This window comes from Microchirus variegatus (genome assembly GCF_963457635.1).
Source record: "Microchirus variegatus genome assembly, chromosome: 18".
Taxonomy (NCBI): Eukaryota; Metazoa; Chordata; class Actinopteri; order Pleuronectiformes; family Soleidae; genus Microchirus; species Microchirus variegatus.
This window is the reverse complement of record NC_139819.1, coordinates 11,009,325-11,032,183: the sequence shown is the minus strand read 5'-3', so window position 1 is coordinate 11,032,183 and position 22,859 is coordinate 11,009,325.

Below are 22,859 nucleotides of genomic sequence, written 5' to 3'. Positions count from 1 at the left end.
TTGGAGGAAAAAAATTTGGTCCAAAATTGGACAAAAACGACATACTATACTATGTCGTTTTTGATTCTGACAATTTTTTTGAAAAACGTTTTTTTGGTCCAAAACTTGACAAAAACGTCACACTATACTATGCAGTACCTCATACTATACTATGTCTCTAAAATGTGACCATTTTTGGAGAAAAAAAATTTGGTCCAAAATTGGACAAAAACGACATACTATACTATGTCGTTTTTGATTCTGACAATTTTTTTGAAAAACGTTTTTTTGGTCCAAAACTTGACAAAAACGTCACACTATACTATGCAGTACCTCATACTATACTATGTCTCTAAAATGTGACCATTTTTGGAGAAAAAAAATTTGGTCCAAAATTGGACAAAAACGACATACTATACTATGTCGTTTTTTGGTCCAAAACTTGACAAAAACGTCACACTATACTATGCAGTACCTCATACTATACTATGTCTCTAAAATGTGACCATTTTCGGAGAAAAAAAAATTGGTCCAAAATTGGACAAAAACGACATACTATACTATGTCGTTTTTGATTCTGACAATTTTTTTGAAAAACGTTTTTTTGGTCCAAAACTTGACAAAAACGTCACACTGTACTATGCAGTATGTTATACTATACTATGTCGTTTTTGATTGTGACAATTTTTTTGAAATACGTTTTTTTGGTCCAAAACTTGACAAAAACGTCACACTATACTATGCAGTACGTTATACTATACTATGTCTCTAAAATGTGACCATTTTTGGAGAAAAAAAATTTGGTCCAAAATTTGACAAAAACGACATACTATACTATGACGTTTTTGATTCTGACAATTTTTTTGAAAAACGTTTTTTTGGTCCAAAACTTGACAAAAACGTCACACTATACTATGCAGTACCTCATACTATACTATGTCTCTAAAATGTGACCATTTTCGGAGAAAAAAAAAAATTGGTCCAAAATTGGACAAAAACGACATACTATACTATGTCGTTTTTGATTCTGACAATTTTTTTGAAAAACGTTTTTTTGGTCCAAAACTTGACAAAAACGTCACACTGTACTATGCAGTATGTTATACTATACTATGTCGTTTTTGATTCTGACAATTTTTTTGAAAAGCGTTTTTTTGGTCCAAAACTTGACAAAAACGTCACACTATACTATGCAGTACCTCATACTATACTATGTCTCTAAAATGTGACCATTTTTGGAGAAAAAAAATTTGGTCCAAAATTGGACAAAAACGACATACTATACTATGTCGTTTTTGATTCTGACAATTTTTTTGAAAAACGTTTTTTTGGTCCAAAACTTGACAAAAACGTCACACTATACTATGCAGTACCTCATACTATACTATGTCTCCAAAATGTGACCATTTTTGGAGAAAAAAAATTTGGTCCAAAATTGGACAAAAACGACATACTATACTATGTCGTTTTTGATTCTGACAATTTTTTTGAAAAACGTTTTTTTGGTCCAAAACTTGACAAAAACGTCACACTATACTATGCAGTACCTCATACTATACTATGTCTCTAAAATGTGACCATTTTTGGAGAAAAAAAATTTGGTCCAAAATTGGACAAAAACGACATACTATACTATGTCGTTTTTGATTCTGACAATTTTTTTGAAAAACGTTTTTTTTGGTCCAAAAATTGACAAAACGTCACACTATACTATGCAGTACCTCATACTATACTATGTCTCTAAAATGTGACCATTTTTGGAGAAAACAAATTTGGTCCAAAATTGGACAAAAACGACATACTATACTATGTCGTTTTTGATTCTGACAACTTTTTTTGAAATACGTTTTTTTGGTCCAAAGCTTGACAAAAACATCACACTATACTATGCATTACCTCATACTATACTATGTCTTTAAAATGTGACCATTTTTGGAGGAAAAAATTTGGTCCAAAATTGGACAAAAACGACATACTATACTATGTCGTTTTTGATTCTGACAATTTTTTTGAAAAACGTTTTTTTTGGTCCAAAACTTGACAAAAACGTCACACTATACTATGCAGTACCTCATACTATACTATGTCTCTAAAATGTGACCATTTTTGGAGAAAAAAATTTGGTCCAAAATTGGACAAAAACGACATACTATACTATGTCGTTTTTTGGTCCAAAACTTGACAAAAACGTCACACTATACTATGCAGTACCTCATACTATACTATGTCTCTAAAATGTGACCATTTTTGGAGAAAAAAAATTTGGTCCAAAATTGGACAAAAACGACATACTATACTATGACGTTTTTGATTCTGACAATTTTTTTGAAAAACGTTTTTTTTGGTCCAAAACTTGACAAAAACGTCACACTATACTATGCAGTACCTCATACTATACTATGTCTCTAAAATGTGACCATTTTTGGACAAAAAAAATCTGTTCCAAAATTGGACAAAAAGGACATACTATACTATGTCGTTTTTTGGTCCAAAACTTGACAAAAACGTCACACTATACTATGCAGTACCTCATACTATACTATGTCTCTAAAATGTGACCATTTTTGGAGAAAAAAAATTTGGTCCAAAATTGGACAAAAACGACATACTATACTATGACGTTTTTGATTCTGACAATTTTTTTGAAAAACGTTTTTTTGGTCCAAAACTTGACAAAAACGTCACACTATACTATGCAGTACCTCATACTATACTATGTCTCTAAAATGTGACCATTTTTGGACAAAAAAAATCTGGTCCAAAATTGGACAAAAAGGAAATACTATACTATGTCGTTTTTTGGTCCAAAACTTGACAAAAACGTCACACTATACTATGCAGTACCTCATACTATACTATGTCTCTAAAATGTGACCATTTTTGGAGAAAACAAATTTGGTCCAAAATTGGACAAAAACGACATACTATACTATGTCGTTTTTGATTCTGACAATTTTTTTGAAAAACGTTTTTTTGGTCCAAAACTTGACAAAAACGTCACACTATACTATGCAGTACCTCATACTATACTATGTCTCTAAAATGTGACCATTTTTGGACAAAAAAAATTTGGTCCAAAATTGGACAAAAACGACATACTATACTATGACGTTTTTGATTCTGACAATTTTTTTGAAAAACGTTTTTTTGGTCCAAAACTTGACAAAAACGTCACACTATACTATGCAGTACCTCATACTATACTATGTCTCTAAAATGTGACCATTTTTGGACAAAAAAAATTTGGGCCAAAATTTGACAAAAACGACATACTATACTATGTCGTTTTTGATTCTGACAATTTTTTTGAAAAACGTTTTTTTGGTCCAAAACTTGACAAAAACGTCACACTATACTATGCAGTACCTCATACTATACTATGTCTCTAAAATGTGACCATTTTCGGAGAAAAAAAAATTGGTCCAAAATTGGACAAAAACGACATACTATACTATGTCGTTTTTGATTCTGACAATTTTTTTGAAAAACGTTTTTTTGGTCCAAAACTTGACAAAAACGTCACACTGTACTATGCAGTATGTTATACTATACTATGTCGTTTTTGATTCTGACAATTTTTTTGAAAAGCGTTTTTTTGGTCCAAAACTTGACAAAAACGTCACACTATACTATGCAGTACCTCATACTATACTATGTCTCTAATATGTGACCATTTTTGGAGAAAAAAAATTTGGTCCAAAATTGGACAAAAACGACATACTATACTATGTCGTTTTTGATTCTGACAATTTTTTTGAAAAACGTTTTTTTGGTCCAAAACTTGACAAAAACGTCACACTATACTATGCAGTACCTCATACTATACTATGTCTCTAAAATGTGACCATTTTTGGAGAAAAAAAATTTGGTCCAAAATTGGACAAAAACGACATACTATACTATGCAGTACCTCATACTATACTATGTCTCTAAAATGTGACCATTTTCGGAGAAAAAAAAATTGGTCCAAAATTGGACAAAAACGACATACTATACTATGTCGTTTTTGATTCTGACAATTTTTTTGAAAAACGTTTTTTTGGTCCAAAACTTGACAAAAACGTCACACTGTACTATGCAGTATGTTATACTATACTATGTCGTTTTTGATTCTGACAATTTTTTTGAAAAGCGTTTTTTTGGTCCAAAACTTGACAAAAACGTCACACTATACTATGCAGTACCTCATACTATACTATGTCTCTAATATGTGACCATTTTTGGAGAAAAAAAATTTGGTCCAAAATTGGACAAAAACGACATACTATACTATGTCGTTTTTGATTCTGACAATTTTTTTGAAAAACGTTTTTTTGGTCCAAAACTTGACAAAAACGTCACACTATACTATGCAGTACCTCATACTATACTATGTCTCTAAAATGTGACCATTTTGGAGAAAAAAAATTTGGTCCAAAATTGGACAAAAACGACATACTATACTATGTCGTTTTTGATTCTGACAATTTTTTTGAAAAACGTTTTTTTTGGTCCAAAACTTGACAAAAACGTCACACTATACTATGCAGTACCTCATACTATACTATGTCTCCAAAATGTGACCATTTTTGGAGAAAAAAATTTGGTCCAAAATTGGACAAAAACGACATACTATACTATGTCGTTTTTGATTCTGACAATTTTTTTGAAAAACGTTTTTTTGGTCCAAAACTTGACAAAAACGTCACACTATACTATGCAGTACCTCATACTATACTATGTCTCTAAAATGTGACCATTTTTGGAGAAAAAAAATTTGGTCCAAAATTGGACAAAAACGACATACTATACTATGACGTTTTTGATTCTGACAATTTTTTTGAAAAACGTTTTTTTGGTCCAAAACTTGACAAAAACGTCACACTATACTATGCAGTACCTCATACTATACTATGTCTCTAAAATGTGACCATTTTTGGACAAAAAAAATTTGGTCCAAAATTGGACAAAAACGACATACTATACTATGTCGTTTTTGATTCTGACAATTTTTTTGAAAAACGTTTTTTTTGGTCCAAAACTTGACAAAAACGTCACACTATACTATGCAGTACCTCATACTATACTATGTCTCTAAAATGTGACCATTTTTGGAGAAAAAAAATCTGGTCCAAAATTGGACAAAAAGGACATACTATACTATGTCGTTTTTTGGTCCAAAACTTGACAAAAACGTCACACTATACTATGCAGTACCTCATACTATACTATGTCTCTAAAATGTGACCATTTTCGGAGAAAAAAAAATTGGTCCAAAATTGGACAAAAACGACATACTATACTATGTCGTTTTTGATTCTGACAATTTTTTTAAAAAAGGTTTTTTTTGGTCCAAAACTTGACAAAAACGTCACACTGTACTATGCAGTATGTTATACTATACTATGTCGTTTTTGATTCTGACAATTTTTTGAAAAACGTTTTTTTTGGTCCAAAACTTGACAAAAACGTCACACTATACTATGCAGTACCTCATACTATACTATGTCTCTAAAATGTGACCATTTTTGGAGAAAAAAAATTTGGTCCAAAATTGGACAAAAACGACATACTATACTATGTCGTTTTTGATTCTGACAACTTTTTTTGAAATACGTTTTTTTGGTCCAAAGCTTGACAAAAACATCACACTATACTATGCATTACCTCATACTATACTATGTCTTTAAAATGTGACCATTTTTGGAGGAAAAAAATTTGGTCCAAAATTGGACAAAAACGACATACTATACTATGTCGTTTTTGATTCTGACAATTTTTTTGAAAAACTTTTTTTGGTCCAAAACTTGACAAAAACGTCACACTATACTATGCAGTACCTCATACTATACTATGTCTCTAAAATGTGACCATTTTTGGAGAAAAAAAATTTGGTCCAAAATTGGACAAAAACGACATACTATACTATGACGTTTTTGATTCTGACAATTTTTTTGAAAAACGTTTTTTTGGTCCAAAACTTGACAAAAACGTCACACTATACTATGCAGTACCTCATACTATACTATGTCTCTAAAATGTGACCATTTTTGGACAAAAAAAATTTGGTCCAAAATTGGACAAAAACGACATACTATACTATGTCGTTTTTGATTCTGACAATTTTTTTGAAAAACGTTTTTTTGGTCCAAAACTTGACAAAAACGTCACACTATACTATGCAGTACCTCATACTATACTATGTCTCTAAAATGTGACCATTTTTGGAGAAAAAAAATCTGGTCCAAAATTGGACAAAAAGGACATACTATACTATGTCGTTTTTTGGTCCAAAACTTGACAAAAACGTCACACTATACTATGCAGTACCTCATACTATACTATGTCTCTAAAATGTGACCATTTTCGGAGAAAAAAAAATTGGTCCAAAATTGGACAAAAACGACATACTATACTATGTCGTTTTTGATTCTGACAATTTTTTTAAAAAAGGTTTTTTTGGTCCAAAACTTGACAAAAACGTCACACTGTACTATGCAGTATGTTATACTATACTATGTCGTTTTTGATTCTGACAATTTTTTTGAAAAACGTTTTTTTGGTCCAAAACTTGACAAAAACGTCACACTATACTATGCAGTACCTCATACTATACTATGTCTCTAAAATGTGACCATTTTTGGAGAAAAAAAATTTGGTCCAAAATTGGACAAAAACGACATACTATACTGTCGTTTTTGATTCTGACAATTTTTTTGAAAAACGTTTTTTTGGTCCAAAACTTGACAAAAACGTCACACTATACTATGCAGTACCTCATACTATACTATGTCTCTAAAATGTGACCATTTTTGGAGAAAAAAAATTTGGTCCAAAATTGGACAAAAACGACATACTATACTATGTCGTTTTTGATTCTGACAATTTTTTTGAAAAACGTTTTTTGGGTCCAAAACTTGACAAAAACGTCACACTATAATATGCAGTACCTCATACTATACTTTGTCTCTAAAATGTGACCATTTTTGGAGAAAAAAAATTTGGTCCAAAATTGGACAAAAACGACATACTATACCATGTCGTTTTTGATTCTGACAATTTTTTTGAAAAACGTTTTTTTGGTCCAAAAATTGACAAAAACGTCACACTATACTATGCAGTACCTCATACTATACTATGTCTCTAAAATGTGACCATTTTTGGAGAAAAAAAATTTGGTCCAAAATTGGACAAAAACGACATACTATACTATGTCGTTTTTTGGTCCAAAACTTGACAAAAACGTCACACTATACTATGCAGTACCTCATACTATACTATGTCTCTAAAATGTGACCATTTTTGGAGAAAAAAAATTTGGTCCAAAATTGGACAAAAACGACATACTATACTATGTCGTTTTTGATTCTGACAATTTTTTTGAAAAACGTTTTTTTGGTCCAAAAATTGACAAAAACGTCACACTATACTATGCAGTACCTCATACTATACTATGTCTCTAAAATGTGACCGTTTTTGGAGAAAAAAAATTTGGTCCAAAATTGGACAAAATCGACATACTATACTATGACGTTTTTGATTCTGACAATTTTTTTGAAAAACGTTTTTTTGGTCCAAAACTTGACAAAAACGTCACACTATACTATGCAGTACCTCATACTATACTATGTCTTTAAAATGTGACCATTTTTGGAGGAAAAAAATTTGGTCCAAAATTGGACAAAAACGACATACTATACTATGTCGTTTTTGATTCTGACAATTTTTTTGAAAAACGTTTTTTGGTCCAAAACTTGACATAAACGTCACACTATACTATGCAGTACGTTATACTATACTATGTCTCTAAAATGTGACCATTTTTGGAGAAAAAAAATTTGGTCCAAAATTTGACAAAAACGACACACTATACTATGACGTTTTTGATTCTGACAATTTTTTTGAAAAACGTTTTTTTGGTCCAAAACTTGACAAAACGTCACACTATACTATGCAGTACCTCATACTATACTATGTCTCTAAAATGTGACCATTTTTGGAGAAAAAAAATTTGGTCCAAAATTGGACAAAAACGACATACTATACTATGTCGTTTTTGATTCTGACAATTTTTTTGAAAAACGTTTTTTTGGTCCAAAAATTGACAAAAACGTCACACTATACTATGCAGTACCTCATACTATACTATGTCTCTAAAATGTGACCGTTTTTGGAGAAAAAAAATTTGGTCCAAAATTGGACAAAATCGACATACTATACTATGACGTTTTTGATTCTGACAATTTTTTTGAAAAACGTTTTTTTGGTCCAAAACTTGACAAAAACGTCACACTATACTATGCAGTACCTCATACTATACTATGTCTTTAAAATGTGACCATTTTTGGAGGAAAAAAATTTGGTCCAAAATTGGACAAAAACGACATACTATACTATGTCGTTTTTGATTCTGACAATTTTTTTGAAAAACGTTTTTTGGTCCAAAACTTGACATAAACGTCACACTATACTATGCAGTACGTTATACTATACTATGTCTCTAAAATGTGACCATTTTTGGAGAAAAAAAATTTGGTCCAAAATTTGACAAAAACGACACACTATACTATGACGTTTTTGATTCTGACAATTTTTTTGAAAAACGTTTTTTTGGTCCAAAACTTGACAAAACGTCACACTATACTATGCAGTACCTCATACTATACTATGTCTCTAAAATGTGACCATTTTTGGAGAAAAAAAATTTGGTCCAAAATTGGACAAAAACGACATACTATACTATGTCGTTTTTGATTCTGACAATTTTTTTGAAAAACGTTTTTTTGGTCCAAAAATTGACAAAAACGTCACACTATACTATGCAGTACCTCATACTATACTATGTCTCTAAAATGTGACCATTTTTGGAGAAAAAAAATTTGGTCCAAAATTGGACAAAAACGACATACTATACTATGTCGTTTTTGATTCTGACAATTTTTTTGAAAAACGTTTTTTTGGTCCAAAAACTTGACAAAAACGTCACACTATACTATGCAGTACCTCATACTAAACAATGTCTCTAAAATGTGACCGTTTTTGGAGAAAAAAAATTTGGTCCAAAATTGGACAAAATCGACATACTATACTATGACGTTTTTGATTCTGACAATTTTTTTGAAAAACGTTTTTTTGGTCCAAAACTTGACAAAAACGTCACACTATACTATGCAGTACCTCATACTATACTATGTCTTTAAAATGTGACCATTTTTGGAGGAAAAAAATTTGGTCCAAAATTGGACAAAAACGACATACTATACTATGTCGTTTTTGATTCTGACAATTTTTTTGAAAAACGTTTTTTGGTCCAAAACTTGACATAAACGTCACACTATACTATGCAGTACGTTATACTATACTATGTCTCTAAAATGTGACCATTTTTGGAGAAAAAAAATTTGGTCCAAAATTTGACAAAAACGACACACTATACTATGACGTTTTTGATTCTGACAATTTTTTTGAAAAACGTTTTTTTGGTCCAAAACTTGACAAAACGTCACACTATACTATGCAGTACCTCATACTATACTATGTCTCTAAAATGTGACCATTTTTGGAGAAAAAAAATTTGGTCCAAAATTGGACAAAAACGACATACTATACTATGTCGTTTTTGATTCTGACAATTTTTTTGAAAAACGTTTTTTTGGTCCAAAAATTGACAAAAACGTCACACTATACTATGCAGTACCTCATACTATACTATGTCTCTAAAATGTGACCATTTTTGGAGAAAAAAAATTTGGTCCAAAATTGGACAAAAACGACATACTATACTATGTCGTTTTTGATTCTGACAATTTTTTTGAAAAACGTTTTTTTGGTCCAAAAACTTGACAAAAACGTCACACTATACTATGCAGTACCTCATACTAAACAATGTCTCTAAAATGTGACCATTTTTGGAGAAAAAAAATTTGGTCCAAAATTGGACAAAATCGACATACTATACTATGACGTTTTTGATTCTGACAATTTTTTTGAAAAACGTTTTTTTGGTCCAAAACTTGACAAAAACGTCACACTGTACTATGCAGTACCTCATACTATACTATGTCTTTAAAATGTGACCATTTTTGGAGGAAAAAAATTTGGTCCAAAATTGGACAAAAACGACATACTATACTATGTCGTTTTTGATTCTGACAATTTTTTGGAAAAACGTTTTTTTGGTCCAAAACTTGACAAAAACGTCACACTATACTATGCAGTACCTCATACTATACTATGTCTCTAAAATGTGACCATTTTTGGAGAAAAAAAATTTGGTCCAAAATTGGACAAAAACGACATACTATACTATGTTGTTTTTGATTCTGACAATTTTTTTGAAAAACGTTTTTTTGGTCCAAAAATTGACAAAAACGTCACACTATACTATGCAGTACCTCATACTATACTATGTCTCTAAAATGTGACCATTTTTGGAGAAAAAAAATTTGGTCCAAAATTGGACAAAAACGACATACTATACTATGTCGTTTTTGATTCTGACAATTTTTTTGAAAAACGTTTTTTTGGTCCAAAACTTGACAAAAACGTCACACTATACTATGCAGTACCTCATACTATACTATGTCTCTAAAATGTGACCATTTTTGGAGAAAAAAAATTTGGTCCAAAATTGGACAAAGACGACATACTATACTATGTCGTTTTTGATTCTGACAATTTTTTTGAAAAACGTTTTTTTGGTCCAAAACTTGACAAAAACGTCACACTATACTATGCAGTACCTCATACTATACTATGTCTTTAAAATGTGATCATTTTTGGAGAAAAAAAATTTGGTCCAAAATTGGACAAAAACGACATACTATGACGTTTTTGATTCTGACAATTTTTTTGAAAAACGTTTTTTTGGTCCAAAACTTGACAAAAACGTCACACTATACTATGCAGTACCTCATACTATACTATGTCTCTAAAATGTGACCATTTTTGGAGAAAAAAAATTTGGTCCAAAATTGGACAAAATCGACATACTATACTATGACGTTTTTGATTCTGACAATTTTTTTGAAAAACGTTTTTTTGGTCCAAAACTTGACAAAAACGTCACACTGTACTATGCAGTACCTCATACTATACTATGTCTTAAAAATGTGACAATTTTTGGAGGAAAAAAATTTGGTCCAAAATTGGACAAAAACGACATACTATACTATGTCGTTTTTGATTCTGACAATTTTTTTGAAAAACGTTTTTTTGGTCCAAAACTTGACAAAAACGTCACACTATACTATGCAGTACCTCATACTATACTATGTCTCTAAAATGTGACCATTTTTGGAGAAAAAAAATTTGGTCCAAAATTGGACAAAAACGACATACTATACTATGTTGTTTTTGATTCTGACAATTTTTTTGAAAAACGTTTTTTTGGTCCAAAAATTGACAAAAACGTCACACTATACTATGCAGTACCTCATACTATACTATGTCTCTAAAATGTGACCATTTTTGGAGAAAAAAAATTTGGTCCAAAATTGGACAAAAACGACATACTATACTATGTCGTTTTTGATTCTGACAATTTTTTTGAAAAACGTTTTTTTGGTCCAAAACTTGACAAAAACGTCACACTATACTATGCAGTACCTCATACTATACTATGTCTCTAAAATGTGACCATTTTTGGAGAAAAAAAATTTGGTCCAAAATTGGACAAAGACGACATACTATACTATGTCGTTTTTGATTCTGACAATTTTTTGGAAAAACGTTTTTTTGGTCCAAAACTTGACAAAAACGTCACACTATACTATGCAGTACCTCATACTATACTATGTCTTTAAAATGTGATCATTTTTGGAGAAAAAAAATTTGGTCCAAAATTGGACAAAAACGACATACTATGACGTTTTTGATTCTGACAATTTTTTTGAAAAACGTTTTTTTGGTCCAAAACTTGACAAAAACGTCACACTATACTATGCAGTACCTCATACTATACTATGTCTCTAAAATGTGACCATTTTTGGAGAAAAAAAATTTGGTCCAAAATTGGACAAAATCGACATACTATACTATGACGTTTTTGATTCTGACAATTTTTTTGAAAAACGTTTTTTTGGTCCAAAACTTGACAAAAACGTCACACTGTACTATGCAGTACCTCATACTATACTATGTCTTAAAAATGTGACCATTTTTGGAGGAAAAAAATTTGGTCCAAAATTGGACAAAAACGACATACTATACTATGTCGTTTTTGATTCTGACAATTTTTTGGAAAAACGTTTTTTTGGTCCAAAACTTGACAAAAACGTCACACTATACTATGCAGTACCTCATACTATACTATGTCTCTAAAATGTGACCATTTTTGGAGAAAAAAAATTTGGTCCAAAATTGGACAAAAACGACATACTATGACGTTTTTGATTCTGACAATTTTTTTGAAAAACGTTTTTTTGGTCCAAAACTTGACAAAAACGTCACACTATACTATGCAGTACCTCATACTATACTATGTCTCTAAAATGTGACCATTTTTGGAGAAAAAAAATTTGGTCCAAAATTGGACAAAAACGACATACTATACTATGTCGTTTTTGATTCTGACAATTTTTTTGAAAAACGTTTTTTTGGTCCAAAACTTGACAAAAACGTCACACTATACTATGCAGTACCTCATACTATACTATGTCTCTAAAATGTGACCATTTTTGGAGAAAAAAAATTTGGTCCAAGATTGGACAAAAACGACATACTATACTATGTCGTTTTTGATTCTGACAATTTTTTTGAAAAACGTTTTTTTGGTCCAAAACTTGACAAAAACGTCACACTATACTATGCAGTACCTCATACTATACTATGTCTCTAAAATGTGACCATTTTTGGAGAAAAAAAATTTGGTCCAAAATTGGACAAAAACGACATACTATACTATGTTGTTTTTTGGTCCAAACCTTGACAAAAACGTCACACGAAACTATGCAGTACCTCATACTATACTATGTCTTTAAAATGTGACCATTTTTGGAGAAAAAAAATTTGGTCCAAAATTGGACAAAAACGACATACTATACTATGTCGTTTTTGATTCTGACAATTTTTTTGAAAAACGTTTTTTTGGTCCAAAACTTGACAAAAACGTCACACTATACTATGCAGTACGTTATACTATACTATGTCTCTAAAATGTGACCATTTTTGGAGAAAAAAAATTTGGTCCAAAGTTGGACAAAAACGACATACTATACTATGACGTTTTTGATTCTGACAATTTTTTTGAAAAACGTTTTTTTGGTCCAAAGCTTGACAAAAACGTCACACTATACTATGCAGTACCTCATACTATACTATGTCTCTAAAATGTGACCATTTTTGGAGAAAAAAAATTTGGTCCAAAATTGGACAAAAACGACATACTATACTATGTTGTTTTTGATTCTGACAATTTTTTTGAAAAACGTTTTTTTGGTCCAAAAATTGACAAAAACGTCACACTATACTATGCAGTACCTCATACTATACTATGTCTCTAAAATGTGACCATTTTTGGAGAAAAAAAATTTGGTCCAAAATTGGACAAAAACGACATACTATACTATGTCGTTTTTGATTCTGACAATTTTTTTGAAAAACGTTTTTTTGGTCCAAAACTTGACAAAAACGTCACACTATACTATGCAGTACCTCATACTATACTATGTCTCTAAAATGTGACCATTTTTGGAGAAAAAAAATTTGGTCCAAAATTGGACAAAGACGACATACTATACTATGTCGTTTTTGATTCTGACAATTTTTTTGAAAAACGTTTTTTTGGTCCAAAACTTGACAAAAACGTCACACTATACTATGCAGTACCTCATACTATACTATGTCTTTAAAATGTGATCATTTTTGGAGAAAAAAAATTTGGTCCAAAATTGGACAAAAACGACATACTATGACGTTTTTGATTCTGACAATTTTTTTGAAAAACGTTTTTTTGGTCCAAAACTTGACAAAAACGTCACACTATACTATGCAGTACCTCATACTATACTATGTCTCTAAAATGTGACCATTTTTGGAGAAAAAAAATTTGGTCCAAAATTGGACAAAATCGACATACTATACTATGACGTTTTTGATTCTGACAATTTTTTTGAAAAACGTTTTTTTGGTCCAAAACTTGACAAAAACGTCACACTGTACTATGCAGTACCTCATACTATACTATGTCTTAAAAATGTGACCATTTTTGGAGGAAAAAAATTTGGTCCAAAATTGGACAAAAACGACATACTATACTATGTCGTTTTTGATTCTGACAATTTTTTGGAAAAACGTTTTTTTGGTCCAAAACTGGACAAAAACGACATACTATACTATGTCGTTTTTGATTCTGACAATTTTTTGGAAAAACGTTTTTTTGGTCCAAAACTTGACAAAAACGTCACACTATACTATGCAGTACCTCATACTATACTATGTCTCTAAAATGTGACCATTTTTGGAGAAAAAAAATTTGGTCCAAAATTGGACAAAAACGACATACTATGACGTTTTTGATTCTGACAATTTTTTTGAAAAACGTTTTTTTGGTCCAAAACTTGACAAAAACGTCACACTATACTATGCAGTACCTCATACTATACTATGTCTCTAAAATGTGACCATTTTTGGAGAAAAAAAATTTGGTCCAAAATTGGACAAAAACGACATACTATACTATGTCGTTTTTGATTCTGACAATTTTTTTGAAAAACGTTTTTTTGGTCCAAAACTTGACAAAAACGTCACACTATACTATGCAGTACCTCATACTATACTATGTCTCTAAAATGTGACCATTTTTGGAGAAAAAAAATTTGGTCCAAGATTGGACAAAAACGACATACTATACTATGTCGTTTTTGATTCTGACAATTTTTTTGAAAAACGTTTTTTTGGTCCAAAACTTGACAAAAACGTCACACTATACTATGCAGTACCTCATACTATACTATGTCTCTAAAATGTGACCATTTTTGGAGAAAAAAAATTTGGTCCAAAATTGGACAAAAACGACATACTATACTATGTTGTTTTTTGGTCCAAACCTTGACAAAAACGTCACACGAAACTATGCAGTACCTCATACTATACTATGTCTTTAAAATGTGACCATTTTTGGAGAAAAAAAATTTGGTCCAAAATTGGACAAAAACGACATACTATACTATGTCGTTTTTGATTCTGACAATTTTTTTGAAAAACGTTTTTTTGGTCCAAAACTTGACAAAAACGTCACACTATACTATGCAGTACGTTATACTATACTATGTCTCTAAAATGTGACCATTTTTGGAGAAAAAAAATTTGGTCCAAAGTTGGACAAAAACGACATACTATACTATGACGTTTTTGATTCTGACAATTTTTTTGAAAAACGTTTTTTTGGTCCAAAGCTTGACAAAAACGTCACACTATACTATGCAGTACCTCATACTATACTATGTCTCTAAAATGTGACCATTTTTGGAGAAAAAAAATTTGGTCCAAAATTGGACAAAAACGACATACTATACTATGTCGTTTTTGATTCTGACAATTTTTTTGAAAAACGTTTTTTTGGTCCAAAACTTGACAAAAACGTCACACTATACTATGCAGTACCTCATACTATACTATGTCTCTAAAATGTGACCATTTTTGGAGAAAAAAAATTTGGTCCAAAATTTGACAAAAACGACATACTATACTATGTCGTTTTTTGGTCCAAACCTTGACAAAAACGTCACACTATACTATGCAGTACCTCATACTATACTATGTCTCTAAAATGTGACCATTTTTGGAGAAAAAAAAGTGTGGTCCAAAATTGGACAAAAACGACATACTATACTATGACGTTTTTGATTCTGACAATTTTTTTGAAAAACGTTTTTTTGGTCCAAAACTTGACAAAAACGTCACACTATACTATGCAGTACCTCATACTATACTATGTCTCTAAAATGTGACCGTTTTTGGAGAAAAAAAATTTGGTCTAAAATTGGACAAAAACGACATACTATACTATGTCGTTTTTTGGTCCAAACCTTGACAAAAACGTCACACTATACTATGCAGTACCTCATACTATACTATGTCTCTAAAATGTGACCATTTTTGGAGAAAAAAAATTTGGTCCAAATTTGGACAAAAACGACATACTATACTATGTCGTTTTTTGGTCCAAACCTTGACAAAAACGTCACACTATACTATGCAGTACCTCATACTATACTATGTCTCTAAAATGTGACCATTTTTGGAGAAAAAAAATTTGGTCCAAAATTGGACAAAAACGACATACTATACTATGTCGTTTTTTGGTCCAAAACTTGACAAAAACGTCACACTATACTATGCAGTACCTCATACTATACTATGTCTCTAAAATGTGACCATTTTTGGAGAAAAAAAAGTGTGGTCCAAAATTGGACAAAAACGACATACTATACTATGACGTTTTTGATTCTGACAATTTTTTTGAAAAACGTTTTTTTGGTCCAAAACTTGACAAAAACGTCACACTATACTATGCAGTACCTCATACTATACTATGTCTCTAAAATGTGACCATTTTTGGAGAAAAAAAATTTGGTCTAAAATTGGACAAAAACGACATACTATACTATGTCGTTTTTGATTCTGACAATTTTTTTGAAAAACGTTTTTTTGGTCCAAAACTTGACAAAAACGTCACACGAAACTATGCAGTACCTCATACTATACTATGTCTCTAAAATTTGACCATTTTTGGAGAAAAAAAATTTGGTCAAAAGTTGGACAAAAACGACATACTATACTATGTCGTTTTTGATTCTGACAATTTTTTTGAAAAACGTTTTTTTGGTCCAAAACTTGACAAAAACGTCACACTATACCATGCAGTACGTTATACTATACTATGTCTCTAAAATGTGACCATTTTTGGAGAAAAAAAATTTGGTCCAAAATTGGACAAAAACGACATACTATACTATGACGTTTTTGATTCTGACAATTTTTTTGAAAAACGTTTTTTTGGTCCAAAACTTGACAAAAACGTCATACTTTACTATGTAGTACGTCATACTATACTAAATCTCCAAAATGTGACCATTTTTGGAGAAAAAAAGTATTTGGCCCAAAATTTGATAAAAACGACATACTATACTATGACGTTTTTGATTCTGACAATTTTTTTGAAAAACGTTTTTTTGGTCCAAAACTTGACAAAAACGTCATACTATACTATGTAGTACGTCATACTATACTATGTCTCTAAAATGTGACCATTTTTGGAGAAAAAAAATTTGGTCTAAAATTGGACAAAAACGACATACTATACTATGTCGTTTTTGATTCTGACAATTTTTTTGAAAAACGTTTTTTTGGTCCAAAACTTGACAAAAACGTCACACGAAACTATGCAGTACCTCATACTATACTATGTCTCTAAAATTTGACCATTTTTGGAGAAAAAAAATTTGGTCAAAAGTTGGACAAAAACGACATACTATACTATGTCGTTTTTGATTCTGACAATTTTTTTGAAAAACGTTTTTTTGGTCCAAAACTTGACAAAAACGTCACACTATACCATGCAGTACGTTATACTATACTATGTCTCTAAAATGTGACCATTTTTGGAGAAAAAAAATTTGGTCCAAAATTGGACAAAAACGACATACTATACTATGACGTTTTTGATTCTGACAATTTTTTTGAAAAACGTTTTTTTGGTCCAAAACTTGACAAAAACGTCATACTTTACTATGTAGTACGTCATACTATACTAAATCTCCAAAATGTGACCATTTTTGGAGAAAAAAAGTATTTGGCCCAAAATTTGATAAAAACGACATACTATACTATGTCGTCCAAGATCTGACAATTTTTTTGAAAAACGTTTTTTTGGTCCAAAACTTGACAAAAACGTCATACTATACTATGTAGTACGTCATACTATACTATATCTCCGTAATGTGACCATTTTTGGAGAAAATGAATTTGGTCCAAAACTGGACAAAAACGACATACTATACTATGTCGTCCAAGATCTGACAATTTTTTTGAAAAACGTTTTTTTGGTCCAAAACTTGACAAAAACGTCATACTATACTATGTAGTACGTCATACTATACTATATCTCCGTAATGTGACCATTTTTGGAGAAAATAAATTTGGTCCAAAACTGGACAAAAACGACATACTATACTATGTAGTACGTCATACTATACTATATCTCCAATATGTGACCATTTTTGGAGAAAATAAATTTGGTCCAAAATTTGACAAAAACGACATACTATACTATGTCGTCCAAGATCTGACAATTTTTTTGAAAAACGTTTTTTTGGTCCAAAACTTGACAAAAACGTCATACTATACTATGTAGTACGTCATACTATACTATATCTCCAAAATGTGACCATTTTTGGAGAAAAAACAATTTGGTCCAAAATTTGACAAAAACGACGTACTATACTATGTCGTCCAAGATCTGACAATTTTTTTGAAAAACGTTTTTTTGGTCTAAAACTTGACAAAAACGTCACACTATACTATGTAGTACGTCATACTATACTATATCTCCAATATGTAGCCATTTTTGGAGAAAAAAAAATTGTTCCAAAATTGGACAAAAACGACATACTATACTATGTCGTCCAAGATCTGACAATTTTTTTGAAAAACTTTTTTTGGTCCAAAACTTGACAAAAACGTCATACTATACTATGTAGTATGTCATACTATACTATATCTCCAATATGTGACCATTTTTGGAGAAAATAAATTTGGTCCAAAATTTGACAAAAACGACATACTATACTATGTCGTCCAAGATCTGACAATTTTTTTGAAAAACGTTTTTTTGGTCCAAAACTTGACAAAAACGTCATACTATACTATGTAGTACGTCGTACTATACTATATCTCCAATATGTGACCATTTTTGGAGAAAAAAAAATTGGTCCAAAATTTGACAAAAACGACATACTATACTATGTCGTCCAAGATCTGACAATTTTTTTGAAAAACGTTTTTTTGGTCCAAAACTTGACACAAACGTCATACTATACTATGTAGTACGTCATACAATACTTTGTCTCCAAAATGTGACCATTTTTAGAAAGAAAAAATTTGGTCCAAAATTTGACAAAAACGACATACTATATACTATGTCGTCCAAAATCTGCCAATTTTTTTGAAAAACATTTTTTTGGTCCAAAACTTGACAAAAACGTCATACTATACTATGTAGTACGTCATACTATACTATATATCCAAAATGGGACCATTTTTGGAGAAAAAAAATTTGGCCCAAAATTTGACAAAAACGACATACTATACTATGTCGTCCAAGGTCTGACAATTTTTTTGAAAAACGTTTTTTTGGTCCAAAACTTGATAAAACGTCATACTATACTATGTAGTACGTCATACTATACTATATCTCCGTAATGTGACCATTTTTGGAGAAAATAAATTTGGTCCAAAATTGGACAAAAACGACATACTATACTATGTCGTCCAAGATCTGACCATTTTTTTGAAAAACGTTTTTTTGGTCCAAAACTTGACAAAAACGTCATACTATACTATGTAGTACGTCATACTATACTGTATCTCCAATATGTGACCATTTTTGGAGAAAATAAATTTGGTCCAAAATTTGACAAAAACGACATACTATACTATGTCGTCCAAAATCTGACAATTTTTTTGAAAATCATTTTTTTGGTGCAAAACTTGACGAAAACGCCATACTATACTATGTAGTACGTCATACTATACTATATCTCCAAAATGTGACAATTTTTAGAGAAAAGAATTTGGTCCAAAATTTGACAAAAACGACATACTATACTGTCGTCCAAAATCTAACAATTTTTTGGAAAATCATTTTCTTGATCCAGAACTTGACAAAAAAGTCATACTGTACTATGTAGTACGTCATACTATACTATGTCTCCAAAATGTGACCATTTTTGGAGAAAAAAATTTTGGTCCAAAATTTGACAAAAACAACACACTATACTATGTCGTCCAAAATCTGAAAAAAATAATGAAAACCATTCTTTTGGTCCAAAACAACAAAAACGTCATACTATACTATGTATTACGTCATACTATACTATGTCTCCAAAATGTGACCATTTTTGGAGAAAAAATGTTGGTCAAAAATTTGACAAAAATGTCATACTATACTGTCGTCCAAAATCAGAGAATTTTTTTGAATTTCTTTTTTTAGCCCAAAATGTGAACAAAACATCATACTATACTATGTCGTCGACCTCAATGTCATACTAGACTATTTCGTACAAAAATCTGACCTTTTTTAAAAAAATAATAATAATTTGGTCCAAATTATGACAAAACGTCATACTATACTGTGTCGTCCAAAATTGGAAAAAATTGTAGGCTTTTTTTTTTCTGCCAAAAATGTGACCAAAACGTCATACTATACTATGTCGTCGAACTCAATGTCATACGAGACTATTTCGTACAAATCTGACCATTTGTTGAAAAAAAATTTAGTCAAAAATTTGACAAAAAACGACATACTATACTATGTCGTCCAAAATCTGACAATTTTTTTGAAAATCATTTTTTTGGTCCAAAACTTGACAAAAACGTCATACTATACTATGTAGTACGTCATACAATACTATGTCTCCAAAATGTGACCATTTTTGGAGAAAAAAATTTTGGTCAAAAATTTCACAAAAACATCATACTATACTATGTTTTCCAAAGTCAGTCTTAGGTTGGTGTAGTGGTTTGCGATTCGGTCTTTGACGCAAGATGATACAGCTACATGGGTTTGAACCCCTGTTGGACATGGTGCCCAAAATTTGACTAAAAAGTCATACAGTAGTATTTGGACCAAAATGTCATACTATACTGTATCGCGACCTCAATGTCATACTAGACTATTTAGTCCAAAATCTGAGCATGTCTTTAAAAAACATTTAATTTTTTTAGCCCAAAATGTGACCAAAACGTCATTCGATACCATGTCGTTGACCTCAATGTTATACGAGACTATGTCGTCCAAAATCAGACAATTTTTTTGAAAATATTTTTTTAGTCCAAAATGTGACCAAAACGTCATACTATGCTATGTTTTTAACTTCAATGTCAAACTACACTACTTTGTCCAAAATCTGACAATATTTTAGAAAAAAACTATTTTACTCCAAAATTTCACAAAAACGTCATACTATACTATATCATCGACCTCAATGTCATACTACACTATTTGGTCTATACTAAAGTATGTCGTCCAAAAAACCGTCAAAAAGGTAATAGTATAGTATGAAGTCCAAATATGGTCAAACACGTCATAGTATAGTATGTCATCGAAAAATGGTTAAAAACGTCATAGTATGTAGTATGTCATCGAAAAATTGGCAAAACGTCATAGTATAATATGTCGTCCAAAAATAGTCAAAAAACTTCATACTATAGCATGTCGTCCAAAAATGGTAAAAAAAACATCATAATAAAGTATGATGTTCAAAAATGGTCAAAAAACGTCATAGAATAGTATGTTGTCCACAAACAGTCAAAAACATCATAGTATAATTTGTCGTCCAAAATTTGACCAAAAGTTCATACTATAGTATGTTTCCAAAATTTGACAAAATAGTCAAACATTAGTATGTCGTCCAAATGTGACATTTTTTTAATTAAAAAGTCGTAGTATACTATGTCATCCAAAATTTGACCAAAAACTCATACTTTAGTATGTCGTCCAAAATTTGACCAAAAAAATCATAGGTTAGTATATCGTCTAAAATTGGACAAAAAAAGTCATAGGTTAGTGTGTCAATGTCAAAAATGCACCAAAGTAATATCTGTTAAATCTGTTACAGGAATGTCAGCCGGATACAGCGTGGGCCCCTTGCAGAAGCAACTAAACATGTGCCATCTTATAGAGGTTGGGCGCTCATCCAGAGGAGAGGGAGCTGTTTATAATGGCAAGCAGATGATGTGCAATGGCATCCGGCATCCATTTCCCCTTCCAAGAATGTCGCGGTGAAATTATCAGAATGCTCGTATTTTTACGTGTGACTTATGTCAAAAGATCCCCTGCAACAATTATTGAATTTTTTTTATTTTTACCAATGATTCCAAGTTGGTTTGGGGATATCCAGAAATCTTGCAGGATTGTGCTCTGACATTATTTATATTATTTATGAAGAAAGTGAGTAGCTACATATGTGGATTTATTTTGTCGGGAATTGACAAGGTTATTAATAGCTTTGAATAAAAAGCAAGGATTATGCTGGTTTGCAGAAATTAACTGTGAAAAGTACTGGCCTCAAGCCTTGTTCGCTTTTCTCTTTTCACAACTCATTGTAATGTTGGAATAGATCTTTTAATGATTGATAGTGCACTTTTACTTTGCTTGGTTCCCCACTTTCTTTCTGTTCTCCTGCATGTCTAAATATCATAGTTCACCCAAGGGCTATTCCTGGATGTGTGGATTTTAGGATGTGCAACTCTCGAGAAGGGTGGACAGACAAAGTGTAAAAGTTTGAGTTGTTTTTTTCAAGAGGTTTGATAAACTAGTATAGAGGGTGGGAAAGATTTTTTAAAAAGTCAAGAGAGGGAGGAAATAAAAAGGTTGACAGAGACGGACTTTTAAGAGGAGGTTTTAAATAACGAGAATGTATAGATAAGGGAAGAATGAGGACGAGAGGGAAATTAAGTGCTTTAAATGTGTTTTACAATTTAGCAAAAAGTGAATCCTCCCAGTCATAATGAAGATTCAATACTAAACCAGCTCTCCAAAATTATTCATTTAATATTTGTACATCCATGGATGGCATCGTGGTTCAGTGGTTTGGAACATTTCATCACACGAAGTTACGTGGTTTCCTGAATCAACCTGAACTCTTACAAACAGTCGTGTTTGTTCTCAATAAACGATG